We start from the raw sequence: 13,217 nt of genomic DNA on the forward strand, positions 1-13,217 counted from the left end.
AGCTTTGTCTAACAACAACCTACTGTCATGTAACAACGACAAGCAACTTTCATGTAACACTGATGTCACAATGTCGGATGAAAAAGAATGACCTCACTAACTTTCAGAGGAGCAGTAGGCACACACAATTGATGACCACAAACAAAGCTGTGGGAAGTTTCCTTGAAGCCAAAGCAGAGGATAAAGATAGAACTGGTGTTATTAGCACCACGCTCTAACCAACTGAGCTAACCGGCCGCTTGCTACGAAGCGACATTTTTAGGATGCACAGAGCCTCGGCCAGTGCTGGCGCAAGAACTAACAAGTACACCAACAGTATAGCCTGACAAGACTAGACCCTCTTGGTTGCTGCTTGTGGCAAATTAACAAGGATGGGGAATTAGCTCAAATGGTAGAGTGCTTGCTTAGCATGCGAGAGGTAGTGGGATCGATGCCCACATTCTCCAAAATAACACATTTTGTTGTGGATCCAAGAACGTTCCAGTTCACACTTCATGCAGCTTTGTCTAACAACAACCAACTGTCATGTAACAATGAAAAGCAACTTTCATGTAACACTGATGTCACAATGTCGGATGTAAAAGAATGACACGACTAATTTTCCGAGGAGCTGTAGGCACACACAATTGATGCCCACAAAAAAGCTGTGCGAAGTTTCCTTGTAGGCAAAGCAGAGGATAAAGATTGAACGACAACTAATGCCGAAACCCGGTATCGAACCAGGGACCTTTAGATCTTCAGTCTAACGCTCTCCCAACTGAGCTATTTCGGCAAGTCACTAATATTAATTATGTGGCACACTTGACCATACACATGCAAGTGACTCCTGATTTTGACACTCAAAATGTACCTCATGGCCAGTACGGGGATCGAACCCACGACCTTGGCGTTATTAGCACCACGCTCTAACCAACTGAGCTAACCGGCCGCTTGCTACGAAGCGACATTTTTAGGATGCACAGAGCCTCGGCCAGTGCTGGCGCAAGAACTAACAAGTACACCAACAGTATAGCCTGACAAGACTAGACCCTCTTGGTTGCTGCTTGTGGCAAATTAACAAGGATGGGGAATTAGCTCAAATGGTAGAGTGCTTGCTTAGCATGCGAGAGGTAGTGGGATCGATGCCCACATTCTCCAAAATAACACATTTTGTTGTGGATCCAAGAACGTTCCAGTTCACACTTCATGCAGCTTTGTCTAACAACAACCAACTGTCATGTAACAATGAAAAGCAACTTTCATGTAACACTGATGTCACAATGTCGGATGTAAAAGAATGACACGACTAACTTTCCGAGGAGCTGTAGGCACACACAATTGATGCCCACGAAAAAAGCTGTGCGAAGTTTCCTTGTAGGCAAAGCAGAGGATAAAGATAGAACGACAACTAATGCCGAAACCCGGGATCGAACCAGGGACCTTTAGATCTTCAGTCTAACGCTCTCCCAACTGAGCTATTTCAGCATGTCACTAATATTAATTATGTGGCACACTTGACCATACACATGCAAGTGACTCCTGATTTTGACACTCAAAATGTACCTCATGGCCAGTAGGGGGATCGAACCCACGACCTTGGAGTTATTAGCACCACGCTCTAACCAACTGAGCTAACCGGCCGCTTGCTACAAAGCGACATTTTTAGGATGCACAGAGCCTCGGCCAGTGCTGGCGCAAGAACTAACAAGTACACCAACAGTATAGACTGACAAGACTAGACCCTCTTGGTTGCTGCTTGTGGCAAATTAACAAGGATGGGGAATTAGCTCAAATGGTAGAGTGCTTGCTTAGCATGCGAGAGGTAGTGGGATCGATGCCCACATTCTCCAAAATAACAAATTTTGTTGTGGATCCAAGAACGTTCCAGTTCACACTTCATGCAGCTTTGTCTAACAACAACCAACTGTCATGTAACAATGAAAAGCAACTTTCATGTAACACTGATGTCACAATGTCGGATGTAAAAGAATGACACGACTAACTTTCAGAGGAGCTGTAGGCACACACAATTGATGCCCACGAAAAAAGCTGTGCGAAGTTTCCTTGTAGGCAAAGCAGAGGATAAAGATAGAACGACAACTAATGCCGAAACCCGGGATCAAACCAGGGACCTTTAGATCTTCAGTCTAACGCTCTCCCAACTGAGCTATTTCGGCACGTCACTAATATTAATTATGTGGCACACTTGACCATACACATGCAAGTGACTCCTGATTTTGACACTCAAAATGTACCTCATGGCCAGTACGGGGATCGAACCCACGACCTTGGAGTTATTAGCACCACGCTCTAACCAACTGAGCTAACCGGCCGCTTGCTACAAGCGACATTTTTAGGATGCACAGAGCCTCGGCCAGTGCTGGCGCAAGAACTAACAAGTACACCAACAGTATAGCCTGACAAGACTAGACCCTCTTGGTTGCTGCTTGTGGCAAATTAACAAGGATGGGGAATTAGCTCAAATGGTAGCGTGCTTGCTTAGCATGCGAGAGGTAGTGGGATCGATGCCCACATTCTCCAAAATAACACATTTTGTTGTGGATCCAAGAACGTTCCAGTTCACACTTCATGCAGCTTTGTCTAACAACAACCTACTGTCATGTAACAACGACAAGCAACTTTCATGTAACACTGATGTCACAATGTCGGATGAAAAAGAATGACCTCACTAACTTTCAGAGGAGCAGTAGGCACACACAATTGATGACCACAAACAAAGCTGTGGGAAGTTTCCTTGAAGCCAAAGCAGAGGATAAAGATAGAACTGGTGTTATTAGCACCACGCTCTAACCAACTGAGCTAACCGGCCGCTTGCTACGAAGCGACATTTTTAGGATGCACAGAGCCTCGGCCAGTGCTGGCGCAAGAACTAACAAGTACACCAACAGTATAGCCTGACAAGACTAGACCCTCTTGGTTGCTGCTTGTGGCAAATTAACAAGGATGGGGAATTAGCTCAAATGGTAGAGTGCTTGCTTAGCATGCGAGAGGTAGTGGGATCGATGCCCACATTCTCCAAAATAACACATTTTGTTGTGGATCCAAGAACGTTCCAGTTCACACTTCATGCAGCTTTGTCTAACAACAACCAACTGTCATGTAACAATGAAAAGCAACTTTCATGTAACACTGATGTCACAATGTCGGATGTAAAAGAATGACACGACTAACTTTCCGAGGAGCTGTAGGCACACACAATTGATGCCCACAAAAAAAGCTGTGCGAAGTTTCCTTGTAGGCAAAGCAGAGGATAAAGATTGAACGACAACTAATGCCGAAACCCGGGATCGAACTAGGGACCTTTAGATCTTCAGTCTAACGCTCTCCCAACTGAGCTATTTCGGCAAGTCACTAATATTAATTATGTGGCACACTTGACCATACACATGCAAGTGACTCCTGATTTTGACACTCAAAATGTACCTCATGGCCAGTACGGGGATCGAACCCACGACCTTGGAGTTATTAGCACCACGCTCTAACCAACTGAGCTAACCGTCCGCTTGCTACGAAGCGACATTTTTAGGATGCACAGAGCCTCGGCCAGTGCTGGCGCAAGAACTAACAAGTACACCAACAGTATAGACTGACAAGACTAGACCCTCTTGGTTGCTGCTTGTGGCAAATTTACAAGGATGGGGATTTAGCTCAAATGGTAGAGTGCTTGCTTAGCATGCGAGAGGTAGTGGGATCGATGCCCACATTCTCCAAAATAACAAATTTTGTTGTGGATCCAAGAACGTTCCAGTTCACACTTCATGCAGCTTTGTCTAACAACAACCAACTGTCATGTAACAATGAAAAGCAACTTTCATGTAACACTGATGTCACAATGTCGGATGTAAAAGAATGACACGACTAACTTTCAGAGGAGCTGTAGGCACACACAATTGATGCCCACGAAAAAAGCTGTGCGAAGTTTCCTTGTAGGCAAAGCAGAGGATAAAGATAGAACGACAACTAATGCCGAAACCCGGGATCAAACCAGGGACCTTTAGATCTTCAGTCTAACGCTCTCCCAACTGAGCTATTTCGGCACGTCACTAATATTAATTATGTGGCACACTTGACCATACACATGCAAGTGACTCCTGATTTTGACACTCAAAATGTACCTCATGGCCAGTACGGGGATCGAACCCACGACCTTGGAGTTATTAGCACCACGCTCTAACCAACTGAGCTAACCGGCCGCTTGCTACAAGCGACATTTTTAGGATGCACAGAGCCTCGGCCAGTGCTGGCGCAAGAACTAACAAGTACACCAACAGTATAGCCTGACAAGACTAGACCCTCTTGGTTGCTGCTTGTGGCAAATTAACAAGGATGGGGAATTAGCTCAAATGGTAGCGTGCTTGCTTAGCTTGCGAGAGGTAGTGGGATCGATGCCCACATTCTCCAAAATAACACATTTTGTTGTGGATCCAAGAACGTTCCAGTTCACACTTCATGCAGCTTTGTCTAACAACAACCTACTGTCATGTAACAACGACAAGCAACTTTCATGTAACACTGATGTCACAATGTCGGATGAAAAAGAATGACCTCACTAACTTTCAGAGGAGCAGTAGGCACACACAATTGATGACCACAAACAAAGCTGTGGGAAGTTTCCTTGAAGCCAAAGCAGAGGATAAAGATAGAACTGGTGTTATTAGCACCACGCTCTAACCAACTGAGCTAACCGGCCGCTTGCTACGAAGCGACATTTTTAGGATGCACAGAGCCTCGGCCAGTGCTGGCGCAAGAACTAACAAGTACACCAACAGTATAGCCTGACAAGACTAGACCCTCTTGGTTGCTGCTTGTGGCAAATTAACAAGGATGGGGAATTAGCTCAAATGGTAGAGTGCTTGCTTAGCATGCGAGAGGTAGTGGGATCGATGCCCACATTCTCCAAAATAACACATTTTGTTGTGGATCCAAGAACGTTCCAGTTCACACTTCATGCAGCTTTGTCTAACAACAACCAACTGTCATGTAACAATGAAAAGCAACTTTCATGTAACACTGATGTCACAATGTCGGATGTAAAAGAATGACACGACTAACTTTCCGAGGAGCTGTAGGCACACACAATTGATGCCCACAAAAAAAGCTGTGCGAAGTTTCCTTGTAGGCAAAGCAGAGGATAAAGATCGAACGACAACTAATGCCGAAACCCGGGATCAAACCAGGGACCTTTAGATCTTCAGTCTAACGCTCTCCCAACTGAGCTATTTCGGCACGTCACTAATATTAATTATGTGGCACACTTGACCATACACATGCAAGTGACTCCTGATTTTGACACTCAAAATGTACCTCATGGCCAGTACGGGGATCGAACCCACGACCTTGGAGTTATTAGCACCACGCTCTAACCAACTGAGCTAACCGGCCGCTTGCTACAAGCGACATTTTTAGGATGCACAGAGCCTCGGCCAGTGCTGGCGCAAGAACTAACAAGTACACCAACAGTATAGCCTGACAAGACTAGACCCTCTTGGTTGCTGCTTGTGGCAAATTAACAAGGATGGGGAATTAGCTCAAATGGTAGCGTGCTTGCTTAGCATGCGAGAGGTAGTGGGATCGATGCCCACATTCTCCAAAATAACACATTTTGTTGTGGATCCAAGAACGTTCCAGTTCACACTTCATGCAGCTTTGTCTAACAACAACCTACTGTCATGTAACAACGACAAGCAACTTTCATGTAACACTGATGTCACAATGTCGGATGAAAAAGAATGACCTCACTAACTTTCAGAGGAGCAGTAGGCACACACAATTGATGACCACAAACAAAGCTGTGGGAAGTTTCCTTGAAGCCAAAGCAGAGGATAAAGATAGAACTGGTGTTATTAGCACCACGCTCTAACCAACTGAGCTAACCGGCCGCTTGCTACGAAGCGACATTTTTAGGATGCACAGAGCCTCGGCCAGTGCTGGCGCAAGAACTAACAAGTACACCAACAGTATAGCCTGACAAGACTAGACCCTCTTGGTTGCTGCTTGTGGCAAATTAACAAGGATGGGGAATTAGCTCAAATGGTAGAGTGCTTGCTTAGCATGCGAGAGGTAGTGGGATCGATGCCCACATTCTCCAAAATAACACATTTTGTTGTGGATCCAAGAACGTTCCAGTTCACACTTCATGCAGCTTTGTCTAACAACAACCAACTGTCATGTAACAATGAAAAGCAACTTTCATGTAACACTGATGTCACAATGTCGGATGTAAAAGAATGACACGACTAATTTTCCGAGGAGCTGTAGGCACACACAATTGATGCCCACAAAAAAGCTGTGCGAAGTTTCCTTGTAGGCAAAGCAGAGGATAAAGATTGAACGACAACTAATGCCGAAACCCGGTATCGAACCAGGGACCTTTAGATCTTCAGTCTAACGCTCTCCCAACTGAGCTATTTCGGCAAGTCACTAATATTAATTATGTGGCACACTTGACCATACACATGCAAGTGACTCCTGATTTTGACACTCAAAATATACCTCATGGCCAGTACGGGGATCGAACCCACGACCTTGGCGATATTAGCACCACGCTCTAACCAACTGAGCTAACCGGCCGCTTGCTACGAAGCGACTTTTTTAGGATGCACAGAGCCTCGGCCAGTGCTGGCGCAAGAACTAACAAGTACACCAACAGTATAGCCTGACAAGACTAGACCCTCTTGGTTGCTGCTTGTGGCAAATTAACAAGGATGGGGAATTAGCTCAAATGGTAGAGTGCTTGCTTAGCATGCGAGAGGTAGTGGGATCGATGCCCACATTCTCCAAAATAACACATTTTGTTGTGGATCCAAGAACGTTCCAGTTCACACTTCATGCAGCTTTGTCTAACAACAACCAACTGTCATGTAACAATGAAAAGCAACTTTCATGTAACACTGATGTCACAATGTCGGATGTAAAAGAATGACACGACTAACTTTCCGAGGAGCTGTAGGCACACACAATTGATGCCCACGAAAAAAGCTGTGCGAAGTTTCCTTGTAGGCAAAGCAGAGGATAAAGATAGAACGACAACTAATGCCGAAACCCGGGATCGAACCAGGGACCTTTAGATCTTCAGTCTAACGCTCTCCCAACTGAGCTATTTCAGCATGTCACTAATATTAATTATGTGGCACACTTGACCATACACATGCAAGTGACTCCTGATTTTGACACTCAAAATGTACCTCATGGCCAGTAGGGGGATCGAACCCACGACTTTGGAGTTATTAGCACCACGCTCTAACCAACTGAGCTAACCGGCCGCTTGCTACGAAGCGACATTTTTAGGATGCACAGAGCCTCGGCCAGTGCTGGCGCAAGAACTAACAAGTACACCAACAGTATAGACTGACAAGACTAGACCCTCTTGGTTGCTGCTTGTGGCAAATTAACAAGGATGGGGAATTAGCTCAAATGGTAGAGTGCTTGCTTAGCATGCGAGAGGTAGTGGGATCGATGCCCACATTCTCCAAAATAACACATTTTGTTGTGGATCCAAGAACGTTCCAGTTCACACTTCATGCAGCTTTGTCTAACAACAACCAACTGTCATGTAACAATGAAAAGCAACTTTCATGTAACACTGATGTCACAATGTCAGATGTAAAAGAATGACACGACTAACTTTCCGAGGAGCTGTAGGCACACACAATTGATGCCCACAAAAAAAGCTGTGCGAAGTTTCCTTGTAGGCAAAGCAGAGGATAAAGATAGAACGACAACTAATGCCGAAACCCGGGATCGAACCAGGGACCTTTAGATCTTCAGTCTAACGCTCTCCCAACTGAGCTATTTCAGCACGTCACTAATATTAATTATGTGGCACACTTGACCATACACATGCAAGTGACTCCTGATTTTGACACTCAAAATGTACCTCATGGCCAGTACGGGGATCGATCCCACGACCTTGGCGTTATTAGCACCACGCTCTAACCAACTGAGCTAACCGGCCGCTTGCTACAAACCACCATTTTTAGGATGCACAGAGCCTCGGCCAGTGCTGGCGCAAGAACTAACAAGTACCCTGACAAGACTAGACCCTCTTGGTTGCTCCTTGTGGCAAATCAACAAGGATGGGGAATTAGCTCAAATGGTAGAGTGCTTGCTTAGCATGCGAGAGGTAGTGGGATCATTGCTCACATTCTCAAAAATAACACATTATGTTGTGGATCCAAGAACCTTCCAGTTCACACTTCATGCAGCTTTGTCTAACAACAACCTACTGTCATGTAACAACGACAAGCAACTTTCATGTAACACTGATGTCACAATGTCGGATGAAAAAGAATGACCTCACTAACTTTCAGAGGAGCAGTAGGCACACACAATTGATGACCACAAACAAAGCTGTGGGAAGTTTCCTTGAAGCCAAAGCAGAGGATAGAGATAGAACTGGTGTTATTAGCACCACGCTCTAACCAACTGAGCTAACCGGCCGCTTGCTACGAAGCGACATTTTTAGGATGCACAGAGCCTCGGCCAGTGCTGGCGCAAGAACTAACAAGTACACCAACAGTATAGCCTGACAAGACTAGACCCTCTTGGTTGCTGCTTGTGGCAAATTAACAAGGATGGGGAATTAGCTCAAATGGTAGAGTGCTTGCTTAGCATGCGATAGGTAGTGGGATTGATGCCCACATTCTCCAAAATAACAAATTTTGTTGTGGATCCAAGAACGTTCCAGTTCACACTTCATGCAGCTTTGTCTAACAACAACCAACTGTCATGTAACAATGAAAAGCAACTTTCATGTAACACTGATGTCACAATGTCGGATGTAAAAGAATGACACGACTAACTTTCCGAGGAGCTGTAGGCACACACAATTGATGCCCACAAAAAAAGCTGTGCGAAGTTTCCTTGTAGGCAAAGCAGAGGATAAAGATTGAACGAAAACTAATGCCGAAACCCGGGATCGAACCAGGGACCTTTAGATCTTCAGTCTAACGCTCTCCCAACTGAGCTATTTCGGCAAGTCACTAATATTAATTATGTGGCACACTTGACCATACACATGCAAGTGACTCCTGATTTTGACACTCAAAATGTACCTCATGGCCAGTACGGGGATCGAACCCACGACCTTGGCGTTATTAGCACCACGCTCTAACCAACTGAGCTAACCGGCCGCTTGCTACGAAGCGACATTTTTAGGATGCACAGAGCCTCGGCCAGTGCTGGCGCAAGAACTAACAAGTACACCAACAGTATAGACTGACAAGACTAGACCCTCTTGGTTGCTGCTTGTGGCAAATTAACAAGGATGGGGAATTAGCTCAAATGGTAGAGTGCTTGCTTAGCATGCGAGAGGTAGTGGGATCGATGCCCACATTCTCCAAAATAACAAATTTTGTTGTGGATCCAAGAACGTTCCAGTTCACACTTCATGCAGCTTTGTCTAACAACAACCAACTGTCATGTAACAATGAAAAGCAACTTTCATGTAACACTGATGTCACAATGTCGGATGTAAAAGAATGACACGACTAACTTTCAGAGGAGCTGTAGGCACACACAATTGATGCCCACGAAAAAAGCTGTGCGAAGTTTCCTTGTAGGCAAAGCAGAGGATAAAGATAGAACGACAACTAATGCCGAAACCCGGGATCAAACCAGGGACCTTTAGATCTTCAGTCTAACGCTCTCCCAACTGAGCTATTTCGGCACGTCACTAATATTAATTATGTGGCACACTTGACCATACACATGCAAGTGACTCCTGATTTTGACACTCAAAATGTACCTCATGGCCAGTACGGGGAGAACAGGGCTCCGGGCAGCCGAGCGGAAATGGAGGAAAACTGGCCTCCCTGCGGACCTGGCATCCTTTCACTCCCTCCTCTCTACATTTTCCTCTTCTGTCTCTGCTGCTAAAGCCACTTTCTACCACTCTAAATTCCAAGCATCTGCCTCTAACCCTAGGAAGCTCTTTGCCACCTTCTCCTCCCTCCTGAATCCTCCTCCCCCTCCCCCCCCCTCCTCCCTCTCTGCAGACGACTTCGTCAACCATTTTGAAAAGAAGGTCGACGACATCCGATCCTCGTTTGCTAAGTCAAACGACACCGCTGGTTCTGCTCACACTGCCCAACCCTGTGCTTTGACCTCTTTCTCCCCTCTCTCTCCAGATGAAATTTCGCGTCTTGTGACGGCCGGCCGCCCAACAACCTGCCCGCTTGACCCTATCCCCTCCTCTCTTCTCCAGACCATTTCCGGAGACCTTCTACCTTACCTCACCTCGCTCATCAACTCATCCTTGACCGCTGGCTACGTCCCTTCCGTCTTCAAGAGAGCGAGAGTTGCACCCCTTCTGAAAAAACCTACACTCGATCCCTCCGATGTCAACAACTACAGACCAGTATCCCTTCTTTCTTTTCTCTCCAAAACTCTTGAACGTGCCGTCCTTGGCCAGCTCTCCTGCTATCTCTCTCAGAATGACCTTCTTGATCCAAATCAGTCAGGTTTCAAGACTAGTCACTCAACTGAGACTGCTCTTCTCTGTATCACGGAGGCGCTCCGCACTGCTAAAGCTAACTCTCTCTCCTCTGCTCTCATCCTTCTAGACCTATCGGCTGCCTTCGATACTGTGAACCATCAGATCCTCCTCTCCACCCTCTCCGAGTTGGGCATCTCCAGCGCGGCCCACGCTTGGATTGCGTCCTACCTGACAGGTCGCTCCTACCAGGTGGCGTGGCGAGAATCTGTCTCCTCACCACGCGCTCTCACCACTGGTGTCCCCCAGGGCTCTGTTCTAGGCCCTCTCCTATTCTCGCTATACACCAAGTCACTTGGCTCTGTCATAACCTCACATGGTCTCTCCTATCATTGCTATGCAGACGACACACAATTAATCTTCTCCTTTCCCCCTTCTGATGACCAGGTGGCGAATCGCATCTCTGCATGTCTGGCAGACATATCAGTGTGGATGACGGATCACCACCTCAAGCTGAACCTCGGCAAGACGGAGCTGCTCTTCCTCCCGGGGAAGGACTGTCCGTTCCATGATCTCGCCATCACGGTTGACAACTCCATTGTGTCCTCCTCCCAGAGCGCTAAGAACCTTGGCGTGATCCTGGACAACACCCTGTCGTTCTCCACCAACATCAAGGCGGTGGCCCGTTCCTGTAGGTTCATGCTCTACAACATCCGCAGAGTACGACCCTGCCTCACACAGGAAGCGGCGCAGGTCCTAATCCAGGCACTTGTCATCTCCCGTCTGGATTACTGCAACTCGCTGTTGGCTGGGCTCCCTGCCTGTGCCATTAAACCCCTACAACTCATCCAGAACGCCGCAGCCCGTCTGGTGTTCAACCTTCCCAAGTTCTCTCACGTCACCCCGCTCCTCCGCTCTCTCCACTGGCTTCCAGTTGAAGCTCGCATCCGCTACAAGACCATGGTGCTTGCCTACGGAGCTGTGAGGGGAACGGCACCTCAGTACCTTCAGGCTCTGATCAGGCCCTACACCCAAACAAGGGCACTGCGTTCATCCACCTCTGGCCCGCTCGCCTCCCTACCACTGAGGAAGTACAGTTCCCGCTCAGCCCAGTCAAAACTGTTCGCTGCTCTGGCACCCCAATGGTGGAACAAACTCCCTCACGACGCCAGGACAGCGGAGTCAATCACCACCTTCCGGAGACACCTGAAACCCCACCTCTTCAAGGAATACCTAGGATAAAGCAATCCTTCTGCCCCCCCCCCCCCCCCTTAAAAGATCTAGATGCACTATTGTAAAGTGGCTGTTCCACTGGATGTCATAAGGTGAATGCACCAATTTGTAAGTCGCTCTGGATAAGAGCGTCTGCTAAATGACTTAAATGTAAATGTAATGTAAATGGATCGAACCCACGACCTTGGAGTTATTAGCACCACGGTCTAACCAACTGAGCTAACCGGCCGCTTGCTACAAGCGACATTTTTAGGATGCACAGAGCCTCGGCCAGTGCTGGCGCAAGAACTAACAAGTACACCAACAGTATAGCCTGACAAGACTAGACCCTCTTGGTTGCTGCTTGTGGCAAATTAACAAGGATGGGGAATTAGCTCAAATGGTAGCGTGCTTGCTTAGCATGCGAGAGGTAGTGGGATCGATGCCCACATTCTCCAAAATAACACATTTTGTTGTGGATCCAAGAACGTTCCAGTTCACACTTCATGCAGCTTTGTCTAACAACAACCTACTGTCATGTAACAACGACAAGCAACTTTCATGTAACACTGATGTCACAATGTCGGATGAAAAAGAATGACCTCACTAACTTTCAGAGGAGCAGTAGGCACACACAATTGATGACCACAAACAAAGCTGTGGGAAGTTTCCTTGAAGCCAAAGCAGAGGATAAAGATAGAACTGGTGTTATTAGCACCACGCTCTAACCAACTGAGCTAACCGGCCGCTTGCTACGAAGCGACATTTTTAGGATGCACAGAGCCTCGGCCAGTGCTGGCGCAAGAACTAACAAGTACACCAACAGTATAGCCTGACAAGACTAGACCCTCTTGGTTGCTGCTTGTGGCAAATTAACAAGGATGGGGAATTAGCTCAAATGGTAGAGTGCTTGCTTAGCATGCGAGAGGTAGTGGGATCGATGCCCACATTCTCCAAAATAACACATTTTGTTGTGGATCCAAGAACGTTCCAGTTCACACTTCATGCAGCTTTGTCTAACAACAACCAACTGTCATGTAACAATGAAAAGCAACTTTCATGTAACACTGATGTCACAATGTCGGATGTAAAAGAATGACACGACTAACTTTCCGAGGAGCTGTAGGCACACACAATTGATGCCCACAAAAAAAGCTGTGCGAAGTTTCCTTGTAGGCAAAGCAGAGGATAAAGATTGAACGACAACTAATGCCGAAACCCGGGATCGAACCAGGGACCTTTAGATCTTCAGTCTAACGCTCTCCCAACTGAGCTATTTCGGCAAGTCACTAAATTTAATTATGTGGCACACTTGACCATACACATGCAAGTGACTCCTGATTTTGACACTCAAAATGTACCTCATGGCCAGTACGGGGATCGAACCCACGACCTTGGCGTTATTAGCACCACGCTCGAACCAACTGAGCTAACCGGCCGCTTGCTACGAAGCGATATTTTTAGGATGCACAGAGCCTCGGCCAGTGCTGGCGCAAGAACTAACAAGTACACCAACAGTATAGCCTGACAAGACTAGACCCTCTTGGTTGCTGCTTGTGGCAAATTAACAAGG

General features: G+C 46.7%; 20 non-coding genes across 20 annotated transcripts; all 20 read right to left on the minus strand.

The window, feature by feature from the left end:
- Positions 1-699: 699 nt before the first annotated feature.
- trnaf-gaa (transfer RNA phenylalanine (anticodon GAA)) lies at positions 700-772 on the minus strand. Its single transcript has one exon. It is a non-coding gene; the product is annotated as a tRNA-Phe (tRNA).
- Positions 773-854: 82 nt separating this feature from the next.
- Positions 855-928, minus strand: trnai-aau (transfer RNA isoleucine (anticodon AAU)). The gene has a single exon. It is a non-coding gene; the product is annotated as a tRNA-Ile (tRNA).
- Positions 929-1,391: 463 nt separating this feature from the next.
- Positions 1,392-1,464, minus strand: trnaf-gaa (transfer RNA phenylalanine (anticodon GAA)). Its single transcript has one exon. It is a non-coding gene; the product is annotated as a tRNA-Phe (tRNA).
- A 619-nt stretch (positions 1,465-2,083) lies between these two features.
- Positions 2,084-2,156, minus strand: trnaf-gaa (transfer RNA phenylalanine (anticodon GAA)). The gene has a single exon. It is a non-coding gene; the product is annotated as a tRNA-Phe (tRNA).
- An 82-nt stretch (positions 2,157-2,238) lies between these two features.
- trnai-aau (transfer RNA isoleucine (anticodon AAU)) lies at positions 2,239-2,312 on the minus strand. The gene has a single exon. It is a non-coding gene; the product is annotated as a tRNA-Ile (tRNA).
- Positions 2,313-3,272: 960 nt separating this feature from the next.
- On the minus strand, positions 3,273-3,345 carry trnaf-gaa (transfer RNA phenylalanine (anticodon GAA)). The gene has a single exon. It is a non-coding gene; the product is annotated as a tRNA-Phe (tRNA).
- A 619-nt stretch (positions 3,346-3,964) lies between these two features.
- Positions 3,965-4,037, minus strand: trnaf-gaa (transfer RNA phenylalanine (anticodon GAA)). Its single transcript has one exon. It is a non-coding gene; the product is annotated as a tRNA-Phe (tRNA).
- Positions 4,038-4,119: 82 nt separating this feature from the next.
- trnai-aau (transfer RNA isoleucine (anticodon AAU)) lies at positions 4,120-4,193 on the minus strand. Its single transcript has one exon. It is a non-coding gene; the product is annotated as a tRNA-Ile (tRNA).
- A 960-nt stretch (positions 4,194-5,153) lies between these two features.
- On the minus strand, positions 5,154-5,226 carry trnaf-gaa (transfer RNA phenylalanine (anticodon GAA)). The gene has a single exon. It is a non-coding gene; the product is annotated as a tRNA-Phe (tRNA).
- An 82-nt stretch (positions 5,227-5,308) lies between these two features.
- Positions 5,309-5,382, minus strand: trnai-aau (transfer RNA isoleucine (anticodon AAU)). The gene has a single exon. It is a non-coding gene; the product is annotated as a tRNA-Ile (tRNA).
- A 959-nt stretch (positions 5,383-6,341) lies between these two features.
- Positions 6,342-6,414, minus strand: trnaf-gaa (transfer RNA phenylalanine (anticodon GAA)). Its single transcript has one exon. It is a non-coding gene; the product is annotated as a tRNA-Phe (tRNA).
- Positions 6,415-6,496: 82 nt separating this feature from the next.
- On the minus strand, positions 6,497-6,570 carry trnai-aau (transfer RNA isoleucine (anticodon AAU)). Its single transcript has one exon. It is a non-coding gene; the product is annotated as a tRNA-Ile (tRNA).
- Positions 6,571-7,033: 463 nt separating this feature from the next.
- trnaf-gaa (transfer RNA phenylalanine (anticodon GAA)) lies at positions 7,034-7,106 on the minus strand. Its single transcript has one exon. It is a non-coding gene; the product is annotated as a tRNA-Phe (tRNA).
- Positions 7,107-7,725: 619 nt separating this feature from the next.
- On the minus strand, positions 7,726-7,798 carry trnaf-gaa (transfer RNA phenylalanine (anticodon GAA)). Its single transcript has one exon. It is a non-coding gene; the product is annotated as a tRNA-Phe (tRNA).
- An 82-nt stretch (positions 7,799-7,880) lies between these two features.
- On the minus strand, positions 7,881-7,954 carry trnai-aau (transfer RNA isoleucine (anticodon AAU)). The gene has a single exon. It is a non-coding gene; the product is annotated as a tRNA-Ile (tRNA).
- Positions 7,955-8,902: 948 nt separating this feature from the next.
- Positions 8,903-8,975, minus strand: trnaf-gaa (transfer RNA phenylalanine (anticodon GAA)). Its single transcript has one exon. It is a non-coding gene; the product is annotated as a tRNA-Phe (tRNA).
- An 82-nt stretch (positions 8,976-9,057) lies between these two features.
- trnai-aau (transfer RNA isoleucine (anticodon AAU)) lies at positions 9,058-9,131 on the minus strand. The gene has a single exon. It is a non-coding gene; the product is annotated as a tRNA-Ile (tRNA).
- Positions 9,132-9,594: 463 nt separating this feature from the next.
- On the minus strand, positions 9,595-9,667 carry trnaf-gaa (transfer RNA phenylalanine (anticodon GAA)). The gene has a single exon. It is a non-coding gene; the product is annotated as a tRNA-Phe (tRNA).
- A 3,187-nt stretch (positions 9,668-12,854) lies between these two features.
- Positions 12,855-12,927, minus strand: trnaf-gaa (transfer RNA phenylalanine (anticodon GAA)). The gene has a single exon. It is a non-coding gene; the product is annotated as a tRNA-Phe (tRNA).
- Positions 12,928-13,009: 82 nt separating this feature from the next.
- Positions 13,010-13,083, minus strand: trnai-aau (transfer RNA isoleucine (anticodon AAU)). Its single transcript has one exon. It is a non-coding gene; the product is annotated as a tRNA-Ile (tRNA).
- Positions 13,084-13,217: the final 134 nt, after the last annotated feature.

This window comes from Salvelinus fontinalis, unplaced genomic scaffold (genome assembly GCF_029448725.1).
Source record: "Salvelinus fontinalis isolate EN_2023a unplaced genomic scaffold, ASM2944872v1 scaffold_0605, whole genome shotgun sequence".
NCBI classification, from domain to species: Eukaryota; Metazoa; Chordata; class Actinopteri; order Salmoniformes; family Salmonidae; genus Salvelinus; species Salvelinus fontinalis.